This window comes from Mya arenaria, chromosome 10 (genome assembly GCF_026914265.1).
Source record: "Mya arenaria isolate MELC-2E11 chromosome 10, ASM2691426v1".
In the NCBI taxonomy this organism is placed as follows: Eukaryota; Metazoa; Mollusca; class Bivalvia; order Myida; family Myidae; genus Mya; species Mya arenaria.
The window spans coordinates 11,260,124-11,277,939 of record NC_069131.1 but is presented as its reverse complement, the minus strand read 5'-3'; the positions used below and the strand labels follow the sequence as shown (position 1 = coordinate 11,277,939).

Genomic DNA, 17,816 nt, shown 5'->3' with positions numbered 1-17,816 from the left:
CAAATATGGCATAGAAATGTTTTTGATTCCAATAATGTTCTTAATTACCGTATGTACAAACATGAACATCAATATGAACTTTTTTTTTATATATTGCCCCCCCCCCCCCACTTTGTACAACAATTAGTTAATTTTAGAATGTGTAACACTCATCTCCCTATTGATAAAACTAAGATGGGCTAATGTTCAACATGACGATAGAAATTGCAATGTTTGTAATTCTATGAGGTCGGAGACGAATTTCATTACTTATTCAAATGCATTTTTTTAATCAATAACGAAAAAAAAATATTCCAGGGCGATTCCACAGAATCTTAGTTTCGAATCTCTTAGGAATGAAAACAACGAACAAACTCTTTGTCAGTTAGGCAATGTTTTATCTATTACAATGAATTATTTTAAAACCCCACCCGGCAGGCCAAACACATAAAACTATTAGATAATCATAGAAGCATGTATTTCCTTTAAATAAATGTGTAACCACTTTTCCACATTATTTCTTCCCTCTGATAGTAACAACCCACAGCCTGATTATTTAGTTATAAGTATTCTTTATGAAACCTTATATCACATGTATGTATGTGTTATGTGCACCAAAAAACTTGGTCAACTGGTCAACTTTAAAGAACCGCTGTGTACAAGGTTCAGTCCAATTAGTACCTATCATATAATTGAGTTGCTTACCGATTACGCTTGCCATCATTCGACTGTTTTTCGTAAACGTTAAAAATAGGTAATGACTGACAAGTTAAAAAGACTTATGCTCCTTTTTGAGCAATGGTTTATGAACATAACAAATTTTATTTGACAATCTAATTTTGATTTAGTAAATATCAACTGAGTCCTTACACTGATGTATAGTTTTTTTAACTTTTAAACGTAATTTTGTCGTTTTAATGCAATATTTGTACAGTTTAATAAATTAACTATTCATATTGAATGTTTGTTGTCACTTTGTTACCGAGAGTAGTTAATCACTCTTGAGGTGTTGTTATAATGCGTTGCTCCTTATATATATACAGTGTTTTTTTGTGTTATTTTGCGTGGTTTGTGTCCAACAAACTTTTCCATTCTCACAAAGTTTCATATTTTCTTATGTTTGGTGCTTACATTTGAAAAAAACAAACATACTTATTTCTATAATTTGGACAAATCCCTGAAGTGGCTGCTAAGCCACCAAAGAGCATATCGTTGGATTTAGTTAACTCATTTTTCAAACTGCCTACTTATGTTTAATGTTTGCATTTTTAACTGCATAACTTATCCCTGTAGATTTAATTTTATCACATGCTTACCCTTGTTTTCAGTTTAATATACCCATTACGAATATTTTTATCTCACACATGTGTAAGATAACATATCACACATTAGTATTGGCTAGACTTATCACACGCGACCTAGATATCCATCCGAATTGTTTGTAAACAAAATGGTTTAAACGCCAACATAGTATACTTACCTCAATAATAAAGCTGTAGGACTTCCGGGAGACAAATGGCTAACGAATCATAGTGCCAGAAAGCATCTTGTTCGAACACTTTCTGATAACAATGTTCCGCCAACCAGATAATGCAGATCACTAGTCACAGAAATATCCAGTCAGTCAACAAATATAGCCACAATAGTGACAAACAACACGAGAACATTTCAAACATTGCAAACATCTCCGTCTTGACAAACACAGTCAATATGCAATCAAGGCCATTTGCTTGCCAGTTTAATCAGCTGTCGGTTACCAAAACACAAATACGAATTCCCCAGCACAGGCTTCTTATTACACGTCCAATGACGGCTAGAACGACATGTTCTCTGGAAACATTCTTGGTGGATTTTTTTCAACATCAACATCCATGCAGTACAGAGAAAGGCTTCGCTGTAATCATCTTAATGTTGTGAAAATTCATGTACACTAAGAAAACGCGGCAAAAACATCGTAGAAAGCGACAGCGAATAACTTTTAAATCCGTGCTTGATGGACCGATGTAGGTCACATAGACCGCGTCAATGCATGTACTCTCAGTGTGACGTCATCAAATTGTGTACTTATTTGGGGGGGTTGGTTAAAATTGTTCGTTATTCATGTTGTTTTATATTTTACTACACATTTTTTTTTATATTTGTGACTTGTTCAGTGCTTTATCAGAATTAAAACTCGATAACTATAGCTGTTTTTGTCATTTTCATTTGGAACTATTTATATGGCGCATCGTTGACATTCCACTCTGAGTTCTTTGGCTGTCAACCATTGGGTTCAGAAAGTGGAACTAATTTGGTAATAAAACACCGTCTTAAGCATGTGATAAAAAAGATCTGACACTCGTTGTCATTTTATACAAGATTTTTATTAGACTCGTCCATGAAAGTTGTAAGCCAGAGGCTCACTTACTAACAAATTTCATGAACTCGTTTAATAAAATCTTGTATTAAATCACAACTCGTGTCAGATCCTATATATACAATTTACCTGTGCTTAAGATCTCAAATCTAACGCTTAACTCAAAATAGAAAATAAATTTGAAACAAAACTGTATTATGTTTTATAAGATAACTGTAAATAACAGTGAAATTTCACACAATTCACTCTGCTTGGAAGTCTGAACTGAAATTTAGATATTCTATATCCGTCAATTTACTCTTTACTCAGAACGAAAGTTGTTATAATTGTGCAATATTTGTTTTTTGCCTGTTGCCTGTTGATGTTTTGTGGTTATGTATATATGTTTATATAGTCTTTAAACTTGAATGTTTTTGATAGGCGTGTCACTATAACCTCTTTTATATTGTTAAGAATATTCGTAATTATAGACTCTGAAGGTCAATTATGAAATGATACCGTTTAATGGATCTCGCATTTTGAACAGAATAGTAATATTAGAAAATCCTTTGCATTGTTGCCAGAAAGTTTGTCATTGCTCAAACTCCTACGCAAATTTCCATGAGTAATTAAACTTTCAAATTCCTATGATTAATTAAACATGAAAAATGAAATAACAAAACGTTATGGTAGCCACAAAATTAATTATAAATAAAAATATTTGAACACATGGATCAAATGACATACAAGATTAGACAGGAATCATAATATTTATATTAAGATAACTTATTATACACCGTCTTACAAAAGCAACATAAAATAACAAACAGAGAGGAAGACTGTTTTAATGAATAAATCAGTATTCTTAGAATGTGAAAGTGATAAACAGTTCATCTGCCTGCGGTTTTCTGAATTGTCAATGCTTGACAAGAAACCCACTCAAAACTCGTTTTTGAACATAAAAATGAAACTACGGCGATAAGCGTACCAGGCAAGATGTCAGTCTATGTCCTTGGGCTTTGAATAAGTACACAATTATTCATCAGTGTCCATATGTTTTGCAGATTTGATAAACGTGTAATGTGAATGTAATAATACTTCGGGATGTGACATATATATATATGTATTGCTTTTCAGTTCATTGCAATTTTCAACGCACAAAACATTTCGTCTTGGCTTGCGCTGGTATGGTCTTTAATAGTCCATATTGGTTTTTAAAGACTAAACAATAAATTGCCAATTGAAAACTGTTCAACATACTATCGTCAATTTAAATAAAATGTATTCATAAATAGCATATGACCTTAACAAACAAGATATATACAGCAAATGCTATATTTCACGAGTGGCGTAGCCACAAATAATATATACTTTCTAAAAAAAAAAATTAAATGACAGTTAACTGTTGAATTCAAAATAAAGAGCGCCAAATTGTATGCGAACGTTACGTCATTTCAGAAATGACGTCGTTGAATTTGTTTCCAAACCCCGTGCGCGATTTGAAAGTGAAGGATGTCTAAGATTTGTGTATGAAACAGTGAAATACATTTTGTTTTCAATGATAAATTTCTATAAACCACCGGAAAGCATAAAATGAATCCATTTATTTTCGTGTTGTACCATTCTATCATTTGTCACTGCAATTTCATTTTCCATGTTAAATCTCATAATTACGTATGTCTTACAGTGGATGGAATATGTTATTGTTCGTCTGTTCTTTGAACCAAAAATGCAGAATTTTATCAATATATCTGAAACCTTAATTATCGCTATTGTTATTCACGAGTGTTTTATAGTGATTTATTGTTCCTTCTTGTACGTATGTTGCGTCATCTACAAACAGTGTTCAGAACGACAATAAAATAACAATTGGACCGAAATTTAAATGTTTCAAGCACTCTAGCATATATGTATGCTCAACTCAAGGCCTTTTAGAAATCGGCAAACAATAACGGACCAGGACTATTATTTGTGTATTTAAGCAATATTAACTTCGTGATAAGTCGTATATTTTAACCAATACACTTTTGGTCAATCGGTAGGATTTTATGGAGAACTTTTTAAGCATGTTTGAAATGGCTTTCGTAGCTGTCTTATAATTGACATTCAATAAACGAACTGATCGCCAGTCTTTCTATGTATTTTCCTTGTTTCGGTATAAACGATATAATGTTTTGTCTTTGTAAATCTGTGAGAATTTTATTTTCATAATGCGCAAATTTGCTTGTAAAATAATTCTGTAAAACAATCCGAAACAGGCCTTTTTATTATTCATATAGCTTAAAGAATAAATTAAAGGCCTTCACATGTTTTCCATTTAACATTTTGTTAAAGGGATGTAGAAAATATAATTTTCATTGTCAATCGTTGTAGTCATTTCGACCTAAAGATAACTGAAATAGCGATGCTGTTCTTTTATAATATTACTTGTGTAAGGAAACAATTTATCGTCGACTTTCAATTATTTTATAGTTATCATTTCGGTTTGAGAAATAGTTGTTGTTGTTTGTAATTTTACATTTTGAGCAATACTTAAAAATGTTTCATTCCATTTTTATGTGTACTTTTTTGTTGTTTCTGAACGGTCTGTCCGCGTTTAATGAGATATGCATGTATGCAGGTGATCAGATTTCATTATAACATTGATTACAACTAATAATTAAACTTTTCTTTTAGGTTTCGTCCTTGATATAGAATCTTTATATATACATACTCTCAAAAAAGCGTATTAATCTAACGGAATGAGTTTCCTTCTTCCAACATTTAACAAATGCTCTTGGTTGGTGATTATACTTACATTCTTTCCAGATAGTGTTAAATGTTGCTTACTTATTTAATTAATTAAAGTGGTGTTTGAGAAATATCTTAATATTTAAAATTTACAAACGTTGACGATCTTTATAAATATCATATGTTTAACCACCCGGTTAGATGTAAAACACTTCTTTATGAGATGTCATGATACAAACGTGTCGCGGGTGATAGTGATCTAGTGGTTACGGTGTATAGTGTTCGATCCCAACCATGGATTAAACATCTCTTTATAACATTTTATGATACTTTTGTTTTCCATAAACTTAAATAAAGCACGCTTGCAGTGCGATATTACATTCAAGAGACAACGAATTTTTACCTACTCAAAGGCGGATATTGGCATTCAGTTTCAACACTTCAATGTGTTGTGTTTGCGGTTCTTGCGAGCGTAACCAATGTTAGCTTTACATATGTGGATGCTTTGCAGGTGTATAAGCTGGTATTTTCATTAGAAAGTTCCACATGATACGAAAAAGGACACGCCAATTCGCTGACGAAGGCAGTCGGCTTTTCTTTAATGTGTTGCACTTGATTCGTTATTCAATAAGTGGTTTTAGGCAGAATAAATGCAACGCTCTTACAATGCCTCAGAACCTTGAAATACTAGGTTCAAACACGCTGCGAGTGAGTGGTCTAGTGGTAAAGGTATTTGATGCTCAAACCTAGCTATAGACGTTTCCCTGCGTTCTGTCAAAGACGATACCAGTACGTGTTAAAAGACTTGATCAAACTAAAATAAATTAAAAATTAACTTAACCAAATAGTACAGACCAACATTGACATGCATTAAAGAAACTGTAATTAATAAACATTATCATATGTACGTTATTTCTTGCCTGATGCGACAACAACCTTTCATACCTGATAACCACTCGCGAAGAGTTTGTAGGGTTTAAAACAAGCACTTTCATTTCATATTTATTAATACTATGACAATGCAACTGTTGATTGATTTAGTGAACATTCTTGCAGTGAACATTAACACGGAGAGGCATTTCTTTCCGTTTCCTTGTTATCGTTTGCAATTTTGCATGATGTTGCGGAAGCATTCTGAAAAGTAAAAACTTCCTTTTAAAATCAACATACATGTATTTCAAACTTAGACTTCAATACAGGTCAAAAAGCGTACATTTGTCATCAATTGTTTTTTATTGTTGCACAGTAAACATGTTTTATATTGCTTTTCATGTACTTCTACATGGCTGTTATTCAATATTGTTCTTAACTGGATCTAAGAACACAGTAGTTAATCGGATTAATAGAGTGAATGAAGTCAACGATGTGTGACCATAAGATTGACTTAAAGTGCATATCGAATACCGCCCATGACGATTCAAATTCTTATGTACAAAGGCATTGTTGCCCAGAAGTCTTACATCCAAATATAAGCACCGAAAATGGCAAGAAAATCATCTGCGGACGTCAACGCTAACGGTGGGGAAGGTGGTAATATTATCAGGAAAAAAGTAATTGTAGCAAAAATCAAACAATTATCTGTGCATCATTCAGAGAATAAAAGCAACACATGGTGAAATATAACGCTCAACACTGTCGAAATATGGCATAGAAAATAATTACGAAGCTTTTGGAACCCAAATTGCCAAAAACGTACGAGTCCGTCTTTTAGAGGGTAAAAAAACTACCACTGATCGGTAAATGGTTGTTCTATGTTGTAAGTATGTTTGTAGCATTCTTTTATGTTCGGTAAGTGGTTGGTCGAACGTTATGGTCGACTGCAGGTGTGTACTTATACATTGAATACCTTTTGCCATTCAAACATTATTTTATCGGTTATCAACTGGATAAGAGCATGTACGAATTTGGGTGACAGTGTGTTTTGACTGATTCAAGGTTGATCCTTAGTAGTTGCTAGAACTCGACAAGAAGTAAATGATCAATGAAGATTTGTCAAATTGTTAAATTTGTTAATTGCAAATAAAGGACAGTCCACTATTTGCTTAATTTTCTCTGAAAATTTATTATCCGCAACAATAAATTCATGAGCGAAAAGAAATCGCGCTATTTGATCGGTGAATATATTTCAGCAGAATGGCGAATGCATATGCGAGATGTTGCAACAACTGGCTAAGGATACCGAGACTCCTCCATGAGCCCACTATGCCAAGCCTCTCTTTGGACATAAGTATATTAGTTATATCGTTCAACATGACCGCGCCCATTAATGTGTAGCAACTTGTATTTTATCGCCGACATACTTTTCTACTTCTACCAGATACTGGCCACGTTCAACAAGCTGTACATTATTACCAGGGGATAGCGCAATAAAGTAAATTAAGACTAAAGAAAAAAGAGAGAATATGTATAGTGAAGGATAAAAAAAATAAAATAATTAAGAGTCCAGAAAAAGAGTGTGGCTAGCTGAGCCTTAAAGGCATCAACTGAGCCTGCTGATACGGTGTCCATTTGGAGGCTGTTCCACTACTTGCTAGTTTGCGGGAAGAAAGATTGTTGCCGTCGACATTGCTGAGCGGCTACGGGCAAATTTCTTACATTTGTACACTAAATCAGCCATCAAAGTATTCTAGGATCTGGCATTGAAATAATCTAAAATGTTTTATAATGAAGACCGTCAGTCACCTATTTGGTATATTTGTCGACATTATCGTTTTTGGAAGTGGTTGTTTTATTATTTTGCTAGTCATCTTCGGCAGTTGCTCGTATCCATCCACATGACGGGATATTCATCTAATTCTGACCGATTGTTTTCATATTTACACCTCAACTTCCATTCCTTAAATGAAATGCCTTTCGGCAATTGCGGTTATCATCCGATGAACGCAACATCTTAGGATAAGTTCGGATCGCAATTCATCGAGTAAACAATAAACATGGATATTGTTGATCCTGATATTGTTTGTTATGTGTCAGCAAGTCCCGTAAAATATACTCAACATTTTAGAAAGTGTTCATTTATGATATTTTAAATGTATTGTTGCCAGAAGTGTTTTAATTTTACGTTTAAAAGTGATTTCCAGTGGTTGATCTTCTCCCGCATTATTGTGACGTCATTTGATAAGATGTTTCCGGTTACAGTCGGGTCGTTCTATTTACAGAATGGGTAAGAAAGGATACCGAAATCTTAAATGATCTCTTATCTTAAATGAAATGAAGTATTAACAATTCTTGAATGAAATAATGAACTTTTGGTGCAAATATAAGAAATGAATTGCGGGCTTGATATCATTATTGGGGATATGAACGCAATTGGGCTAGTCAAAGTACGCGTGGAGTCCTCCACACACTTTGACCAGCCCAATTGCGTTCATACCCCGACACCAAGCCCGCAATTCATTCATTAACTATAGATGATAAGGTTGTCACTGAAATATCATTGGCATAAAATCGTGCATACTGCCGGGTTCACTTTGTATTCGTTAAAGGTACATGTATATGGGCCATGGGCTATCCAGAAAGATGCAGGTAAGTTTTGTCCCATAGATGTTGATGTAAATGTATTGCAACTATTCTCTAATAGATCTTTTAAACAGATTTACCATTTACCGCTAGAACTGATGATTTAATGCGCATGCGGACAAAATATTTGAATAGCACATCTATTTGCAATAGTGCCTATCTCATTGCCATCAATATATAGTGTGACCTGTAGCAAGAAATAAATATTATGTTCTTTTAATAAGATTATGCGAAAAAAAAAGTTTCGAAAAGAGAAACCTTAATCTGATTGATAACCGATCAACAGATATTAAATACCATCTATAGTACGAAAGGTAATACGGTGGAACTTAAGTGATGTAATAATTTTGACCATGAACAGCAGATTAATCAAAATATCTAATGCTGAAGAAATAGGAAATCTATAGCAGTGTATCTTTCAAATTATTTATGTTAATTTATTGGAATAACTAAAAGAAGTATTATACTTCAACCTTCTAATTAAAGATCAATTAATGTGTGGGGGAAAAGTGCAATTCAATATATATAGAAATCCTGTTTACGATTAATTATAATTGTAGAGTACTGAATTGTTGACTTTTTGATTATAAATTATTCATATTTAATATATAGGGGGAAATTGTACGGTTGAACATTGATTTGAGTACAATAGGTACTAGACAAACAGCTTAACAAAGGACGAAAGAGATGATTTAAGAGGCAAAATGAATATTAATAAATATTTGTATGTGGTGTGACGTTTACCAAGTTCTTGCCGTGCTATGTTACGCTGAAAACAAACAAAAAGGCTTTTCAAAATATTGCCTGGTTATGTTATGCTGATGGAAAATAATGCGTTATGTTGATGAAGAACAAAACAAGTTTTTCCCAAATATTTTCTGGTAAGGATATGCTGATAAAAAAGAAAGCAAGCTTTTCCCCAAAGCTGCCTGGTTGGGTTATGCTGATTAAGAATAGAGAAAACTTTTTCCTAAAACTGCCTGATTGGGTTTGCTGATGAAAAACAAAGCAAGCTTTTCCCAAACACTGCATGATTATGTAATGATTATGAATAAAAACGCAAGCTGATGCCCAATTCTGCCGCTACATTAGGTTATCCTTATGACAAAACAATTAAGCTTTCCCCAATACTGCTTGATTGTGTTAAGCTAATGAAGTACAAAGCAGGCTTTTTCCCAATTATGCCTGATAAGGTTTTGCTGATGAAGAACAAAGCAGGCTTTTTCCCAATAATGCCTGGTAAGGTTATGATGATGATGAACAAAGCAAGCTTTTTCCCAATACTACCTGGTAAGGTTATGCTGATGACTGATAAAGTACAAAGCAGGCTTTCCCCCAATTATGCCTGATAAGGTCATGCTGATGACTGATGAAGTACAAAGAAGGCTTTTTCCCAATACTGCCTGGTAAGATTATGCTGATGACTGATGAAGTACAAAGCAGGCTTTTTCCCAATACTGGGTGGTAAGGTTATGCTGATGACTGATGAAGTACAAAGCAGGCTTTCCCCAAATTATGCCTGATAAGGTTATGCTGATGACTGATGAAGTACAAAGCAGGCTTTCCCCCAATTATGCCTGATAAGGTTATGCTGATGACTGATGAAGTACAAAGCAGGCTTTTTCCCAATACTGGGTGATAAGGTTATGCTGATGACTGATGAAGTACAAAGCAGGCTTTCCCCCAATTATGCCTGATAAGGTTATGCTGATGACTGATGAAGTACAAAGCAGGCTTTTTCCCAATACTGGGTGGTAAGGTTATGCTGATGACTGATGAAGTACAAAGCAGGCTTTCCCCCAATTATACCTGATAAGGTTATGCTGATGACTGATGAAGTACAAAGATGGCTTTTTCCTAATACTGGGTGGTAAGGTTATGCTGATGACTGATGAAGTACAAAAGCAGGCTTTTTCCCAATACTGCCTGATAAGGTTATGCTGATGACTGATGAAGAACAAAGCAGGCTTTTTCCCAAATATGCCTGGTAAGGTTATGCTGATATAGAACAAAGCAGGCTTTTTCCCAATACTGACTGATAAGATTATGCTGATGAAGAACAAAGCAGGCTTTTTCCCAAATACTGCCTGGTAAGGTTATGCTGATGAGGAACAAAGCAGGCTTTTTCACAATACTGCCTGATAAGGTTATGCTGATGACAGATGAAGAACAAAGCAGGCTTTCCCAATAATGCCTGGTAATGTTATGCTGCTGAAGTACAAAAGCAGGCTTTTTCCCAATACTGCCTGATAAGGTTATGCTGATGACAGATGAAGAACAAAGCAGGCTTTTTCCCAATACTGCCTGGTAAGGTTATGCTGATGAAGAACAAAGCAGGCTTTTTCCCAACTCTGCTTGATAAGGTTATGCTGATGACTGATGAAGAACAAAGCAGGTTTTTTCCCAATCATGCCTGGTAAGGTTATGCTGATGAAGAACAAAGCAGGCTTTATGTTCACCCAATACTGCTCGGTTAAATAATGCTGATGAAGAGCAGAGAAAGCTCCCCCAATACTGCATTTTTAGGTTATTCTGATGAAGAATAAAGAAAGCTTTTCCCCAATAATGCCTGATTAGGTTCTGCTAATGAAGTACAAAATTAGCTTTTCCCCAAAACTGCCTTGATAGTATTTTATAATAAATCTAGCAATAAGACGTTGTATTTACTAACTTGGAAATACGTCGCTCAACTTGTCTTAGAAAACAGAACAACACACATAAGTATCATACTACTCAGTGTTCCCTTGAACCAATGTTATGGAATCACTGGTATACTATCGAAACATCGCTACCAGCTTTCTTTGATAGGTTTCACACACTTATCCACTTGGTAGATATTTCACCAATAAGAAACAGTATGACATGTATGAATAAAGCAAGGCAAAACTTTTAAATGCATAGTACATGTAATTAAGAATAAGGTATTCAAATTAAATTATACTTACAAGCAATGGAGTACATGCAGTACTTTAATAACAGCATTGACTACAACATTATTATTTTATTGATGAACTTAAACACAATATGTACCATACTTGTTAACTGTGTGATATATGTATTTAAGCTATAACATTGTAAAATAAAAAGACATAATCAATTTTGGAAGTTCGATTATCAAAATTAAAACTTACATTGTTTGTTTTCATGCCAATTATACGTTTTTCGGGTGAGGGGGCTATGTTGATCCTACATACATTTCCCAATCGGGATCTTGGGATAGTTGACGTTTCGGACTACATATAGCACCTGCAAAAAGTAAATATATGAAATGTACATATATATCAAACTGTATAGTGTATCTTATTTATTACTAAACAATGTAATGACATGGGCTTCATTGCAGTATCTAAAGAAGTAATTAACTTGTATTTCGTACCGTATTCTGCACTATGATATATAAGTTCAAATGTTATTGCTAATCTTGTTTGTTTTACAATAAACGTTGACTGCCTTTGATAGCCTTAATGTCACTAAATTATTTTTATTCATTTAATATGTTCATTCTTTATTCGATTGATCTTTGAACTTGTTTGCCTTACATTTTGAATTCAATATTTCAGACAATACAGCTTTAATACGCATTTGAATGCAGATTATATACTCTGATTTGATTACAACAGTTACAACATGATTGTCTTGATAACATGATATTCGTGTTGTAAGCATGTCAGCACATTCCAATGTAGTTTGTAGATATACGGTTACAACGATATTAAAGTAAGTATATACATTAATATCAAACATAATTATATGTCTGAATTAAACAATATTGTATGCATTTATGTTTATGGTTATATTAACATCACATTTTAGGCTGGCAAAGTGCTCGTAAAGGTATACCGACGTTTATATTGGCGCTGGGGTTGTAAGATGTGTCTCTAGACAACAGCTGCAAGTGTACAAACATTCGTTAAATGAAATTAGTTTGCTTACTGTTTTAAAATGTGCTTTAAAACCAACTGACTTTTAACAATCAATCTCGATTATGCAAAATGCGCGTTTTGATCAAATATTAGAACTCTCCGTTTTACTTGTGTACATTAGTTTCCATAGCATTGTTATATATAAACGTTGTAATGAAGCCCATCATAAGATATTCTTAAACAACAGAAAGGTCAAATATCAAACATATGAGACCCGCCAAAACACACAATTGAAAGGAGAATTAGATCGACTGTTTATCAATCCAATGTAAGGTCCGCCTTGGACTGCAAATCATCAATAAACTAACTTTTAACATGCATCAGAATCAAGCCAGAGAAACAGATATATGAAGACACCTCTATTAAAGATAGGATGCAATTATACACCGGAATTTATCTGACACGGTAACAATATAGAAGTTCTGACCATTTTATTACAGCATAATACATACAATTTGTAAGAAGACTGAAAAAATATCAGGATGTTCTTGCGAGCGAACTCTTGAAGATGCGGGACTTGGACAGAGAGATGGAATTTAACCGTGACCAGTACGTACTGCGACCGAAACATATTTGACAACGCTTGTAAAAGGGACCACAGGTGGAAAGTCGTTTTTAACTTCATATTTATGCGAAAAACTACAAAAACGAAGCAGTACTATCTTGGGAGCAAATAAAAGTGAAAAGAAAATCAGTAGCTCAACTTTTGGCAATGCTATGGCAATTTTCGCTGAACTTGAGTGCATGGAAAGAATCATGAAACTGCTTGCAAAGTTGAGGTATTTATAAACCAAACGGCGACAATTTATTACGAATAACTAGGATTTTAGCAAGGTTTAAAAAGGGGCAGGGTGCTGCAGACAGGGTACAAAGGGAGAAAAGTGCGCATTGTATCGGGCTATGAAGAACTTTAACATCACGAATATAACAAAACTGTTAGAAATGGTGTTTAATAAAAGTAATATTTAGTTTTAACTGCAAACATTTACAAAAAATGTATCGTCAAAGTAAAAGTTTTAGTCAGAACTATCTGATTATCATTAGCATTTCTTTCTAAGAAGGCAAAACGGTCATTATGCTATTTCTATGAGGGCAGAAGAGTGCTTACAAAAATTGACAGGAATAACTATGTTGTTAAAACCCTACCTTATACACACTTAACAAACCTACGTATAAAATGCAGTAACGATTGCATTTTAGCTCAGGTTAAAAAACAAATTATAAATGAGAAAGCTCTCTTACAGCATCTTTAATCATGTTTTTTTTTTCATGGTGTCTTTTCAAAATCATCACGATACTGCGTTAAGATGCATTATTACCACATAATAGGATGGTAATATTTTTAAATGCATTGCAACTGTAGAAATTTGTTTGATTGCACCTGCATAGTGTAAATAACGTAATCATTAATATTAAATGCCAGCAAAATTAATTTCATCAATCAAGTTGAATTGTTTAATATCTTAATTAAAATAAACGACAGGATTGTTTAAAGATACACACACGCACTAATGCGCACCCCCCCCCCCCCCACACTCACACACATACACAGAAAACTCTAAACAGTTTCGATACTGATTGAATGTATAAACGAATGCGAAACAATATCAAAACCAGACGAACGGTAAAGCCATTAAATGCATTCAAATGAATGGCTGTATTTGGAAAAGAAACATACAAAGTGCAGCACGCATTTTAAAAATATAATTTATATATTAATGACATGACATATATCAAAATGAGTTGAAATTGTCAATTATTAATCAATGATTACCATCCTACATAATAATAATTACAAACAAGCCTTTAGACTGACATCATTTGTGTATATTGATACTATATAAAATTTGGCTAGTATCAACTCCAAGGCCGATGACCCGCTGTACGGTGCACTTGTTCATTCGAGGGTTTTATTCTTTCAAGTATGTTTTGCTGTTTTTATGTTTAAACATTTATTTGTTAATATTATAAATACATTTCTTCTCCTGCCGTAGACGAAATGATTAAAATGGATGAAACTTTTAGCATATTGTATATATTACACCTTTTAAATTGTCAAAGAATATTATGCATGTAGACTATATCCTCGCTTACGTCAAATATTTAGATGAATTAAAAACAGTAAAGGTTTGGGTCTGTACTTATTCAAATTTCGTCTATTTGTTCAAATAAGTCCAATTTTATTAGCCGGCCTGTTTTCCAAAGACATTATTGTAGCACATGTGTACTTTATCTCATCTGATTACCCTTCACTGTTTATTAAGTTACGGACGAAACTAAACCTATTTTACCAAATACTGTACTATAACACAAAGATTGTGGTAAATAAAATGTAAATCTTTCGAATTTACGCCCTAAAGGTAAGGGCTCATAGGCTTGTAATAATAATTTACCTACACTTGTTATTCGGTAAAGTGTGACAACTTATTTATATAAATGACATATACGTGTTCGATTGTTGTCGCTGGTTGAGCTCTGTGTGTGTGTGCGTGCGTGCGTGCACGCGTGCGCGCGCGTGAGTGCGTTCGTGCAAAACACATGTATGTCATTTAATTATACTACTGTTCGCAAATAATATCAACCGCTGGTCACTCACTTGAGCAAAGCAAGCAGTGCCATTTAGCGCCGAATAGATGTTCATGATTGTCGATCTCAACCGTATGGAATCTTTTGCGTCTTTACTAAACGAACTAGAATAAGTGCTAATGGACAAGATCAAGATAAAATTAGTAAAAGTATAAACTTCACCTGACAATAATAGACTTCAAAGATTTAAAAGCAAAAAACTTCATTACATTCACTTTCAACAACAAGACACATTTATACCTGTTAACCACCTGTTTACCTGATATAAAATAAACACTTTTATTTCATATTTATTAATACCAAAATGGTAAAAATGTGCATTTATTGGTTGAACGTTCTCGCAGTGAATATTACCGCGGTTAGCCATCCGAACGACGCATCGTTTCATTTCCGTGTCTTTATTATCGGTTGCATTAAGATGCAGACACTGTCTGACAATGCGAAAACATCCTGTAAAAAGCATTCAAAGTTAGACTTCAATACAGGTCATTAAGCGTACATCTGTCCTGTATTGTGTTGTTTTTGCCGCATAGTAAATATCTTGTTTATATTGTTTGTTCATATATTTCCACAGATCAACCAAAAGACAATTGTGTTAAATCGATTTCCATTCGTCGTTTAAAGACATGGTTTTAATGCAAAGATGCTAATGAAAAAAACTCAGCCAAGTCACGCGAAGTTGTCAAGAATTAAAAGGCAAAATGTACGATCCGAAATGGCACTTAACGAGAGACAAAAACGTGCACAGATATCACAAATAAACTTCACACGCACCACAATGACACTGAACGAGAATCACAATCGTACACAAACATCACAAATAGACTTCACATGCACCAAAATGACACTGAACGAGTTTCACAATCGTACACAAACATCAAAAATTGACTTCACATGCACCAAAATGACACTGAACGAGAATCACCATCGTACACAAACATCACAAACTGTCTTCACACGCACCGAAATGGCACTGAACAAGAGACACAGTCGAAAACACAAACATCACAAACAGTCTTCACACGCACAAAAATGGCACTGAACAAGAGTCACAATCGTACACAAACATCACAAACTGTCTTCACACGCAACAAAATGACACTTAACGAGAGTCACAAACGTACGCAAACATCACAAACAGTCTTCACATGCACCGAAATGGCACTGAACGAGAGACATAACGTACACAAACATCACAAACAGTCTTCACATGCACAAATATGGCACTGAACGAGAGTCACAAACGTACACAAACATCTCAAATAGACTTCACACGCACAAAAAATGGCACTGAACGAGAGTCACAAACGTTCACAAATACCACAAATAGACTTCACACTCACAAAAATGGCACTGAACGAGAGACATAACGTACACAAACATCACAAATAGACTTCTTCACACGCACAAAAATAGCACTGAACGACAGACATAACGTGCACAAACATCACAGATAGACTTCACAAGAACAAAAATGGCACTGAACGAGAGTCATAATCGTACAAAAACACCACAAATAGAATTCACACGTACCACAATAACACTTAACGAGAGTCACAAACGTACATAAACATCACAAACAGTCTTAACACGCACAAAAATGGCACTGAACGAGAGTCATAATCGTACACAAACATCACAAACAGTCTTCACACGCACAAAAATGGCACTGAACGAGAGTCATAAACGTACACAACCATCACAAACAGTCTTCACACGCACCACAATGACACTTAACGAGAGTCACAAACATACACAAACATCACAAACAGCCTTCACATTTAACAAAGGCCCTTGGTTAATAATACTTACAATATTTTCAGATACTGTTAAATGTTTGCCTATTCAATTAATAAATTGATGTTTGAGAAATATCTTCACGCTCTAACTTTAATTTATGTTGACGATTTGTATCAATGGCATTTGCTTAACCACCCGTCTAGATATAAACTTCCTCTTAATAAAATACCATCAAACGAGCATGTCGCGAGTGAGTGTATAAGGGGTGACGGTGAATTGTGAACCAGCCCTACCATAGATACAAAACATCTCTTTATGGTATATTATGATACTACTGTTTAACATTATTCAAATACAGCACACCTGTAGTGCCGTTTTGTATTGAAGAGATCAGTTTGTAGCATCTCAACGGCGGTTTCGGGCATTGAGTTTGAAAAGAGCGGTTCTTAAGAGCGTAATTTAAAGCTATGATTTAAATGACGTGTTTAAGTAAAACCAATACAGGCTGAACATGCATAGAAACTTTGCATGTGTATGAGCCCGCCTCTTCAGGAAGTAGTTCCAACAGATATTCAAAGAAGCGCCTGACTGTATCTTTGTTGTATGAGGTCAATTGATGTAGCACTTGGTTAATAGAATAAGTGGTTTGGGGTGAAGACAAAGCCACAATCGTGCATTTTTTCTAAACCTTGAAATGTAAGTACAAACATACCTTGGGTATGTGGTAAGTGTTTAATGTGATTAGGGTGTTTAAATTCAGACGTAGATGTCCTCTTTTGTTCTCTCAAAAACGTCAACTGAACGTGTTCACAGTCTCGATGAAGCTTAATTAAATTGCACATAAAATTAATCCATCGCGTATAGTACAGAGCAACACCGACGTGCATTTAATTGCAATCAATACATTTTATCCCATGCACTTTCATTTCTAGCCGGATCCAACAAAATACCTTTTATGTCTGTTTACCACCTGCAAGGCGCTTACAGTGTTTGAATCAAACGCT

At 34.4% G+C, this 17,816-nt stretch overlaps 1 protein-coding gene and 1 long non-coding RNA gene across 2 annotated transcripts in view; one reads left to right on the top strand and one right to left on the bottom strand.

The window, feature by feature from the left end:
* Positions 1-17,816, top strand: part of LOC128206291 (uncharacterized) — a 97,394-nt gene that overhangs the window by 54,128 nt on the left and 25,450 nt on the right. The window lies entirely within an intron of this gene.
* On the bottom strand, positions 6,071-16,985 carry LOC128206294 (uncharacterized). The gene is made up of 3 exons (XR_008256439.1): positions 16,885-16,985; positions 11,695-11,809; positions 6,071-6,178 (listed from the first exon to the last, which is right to left on the bottom strand). It is a non-coding gene; the product is annotated as an uncharacterized LOC128206294 (long non-coding RNA).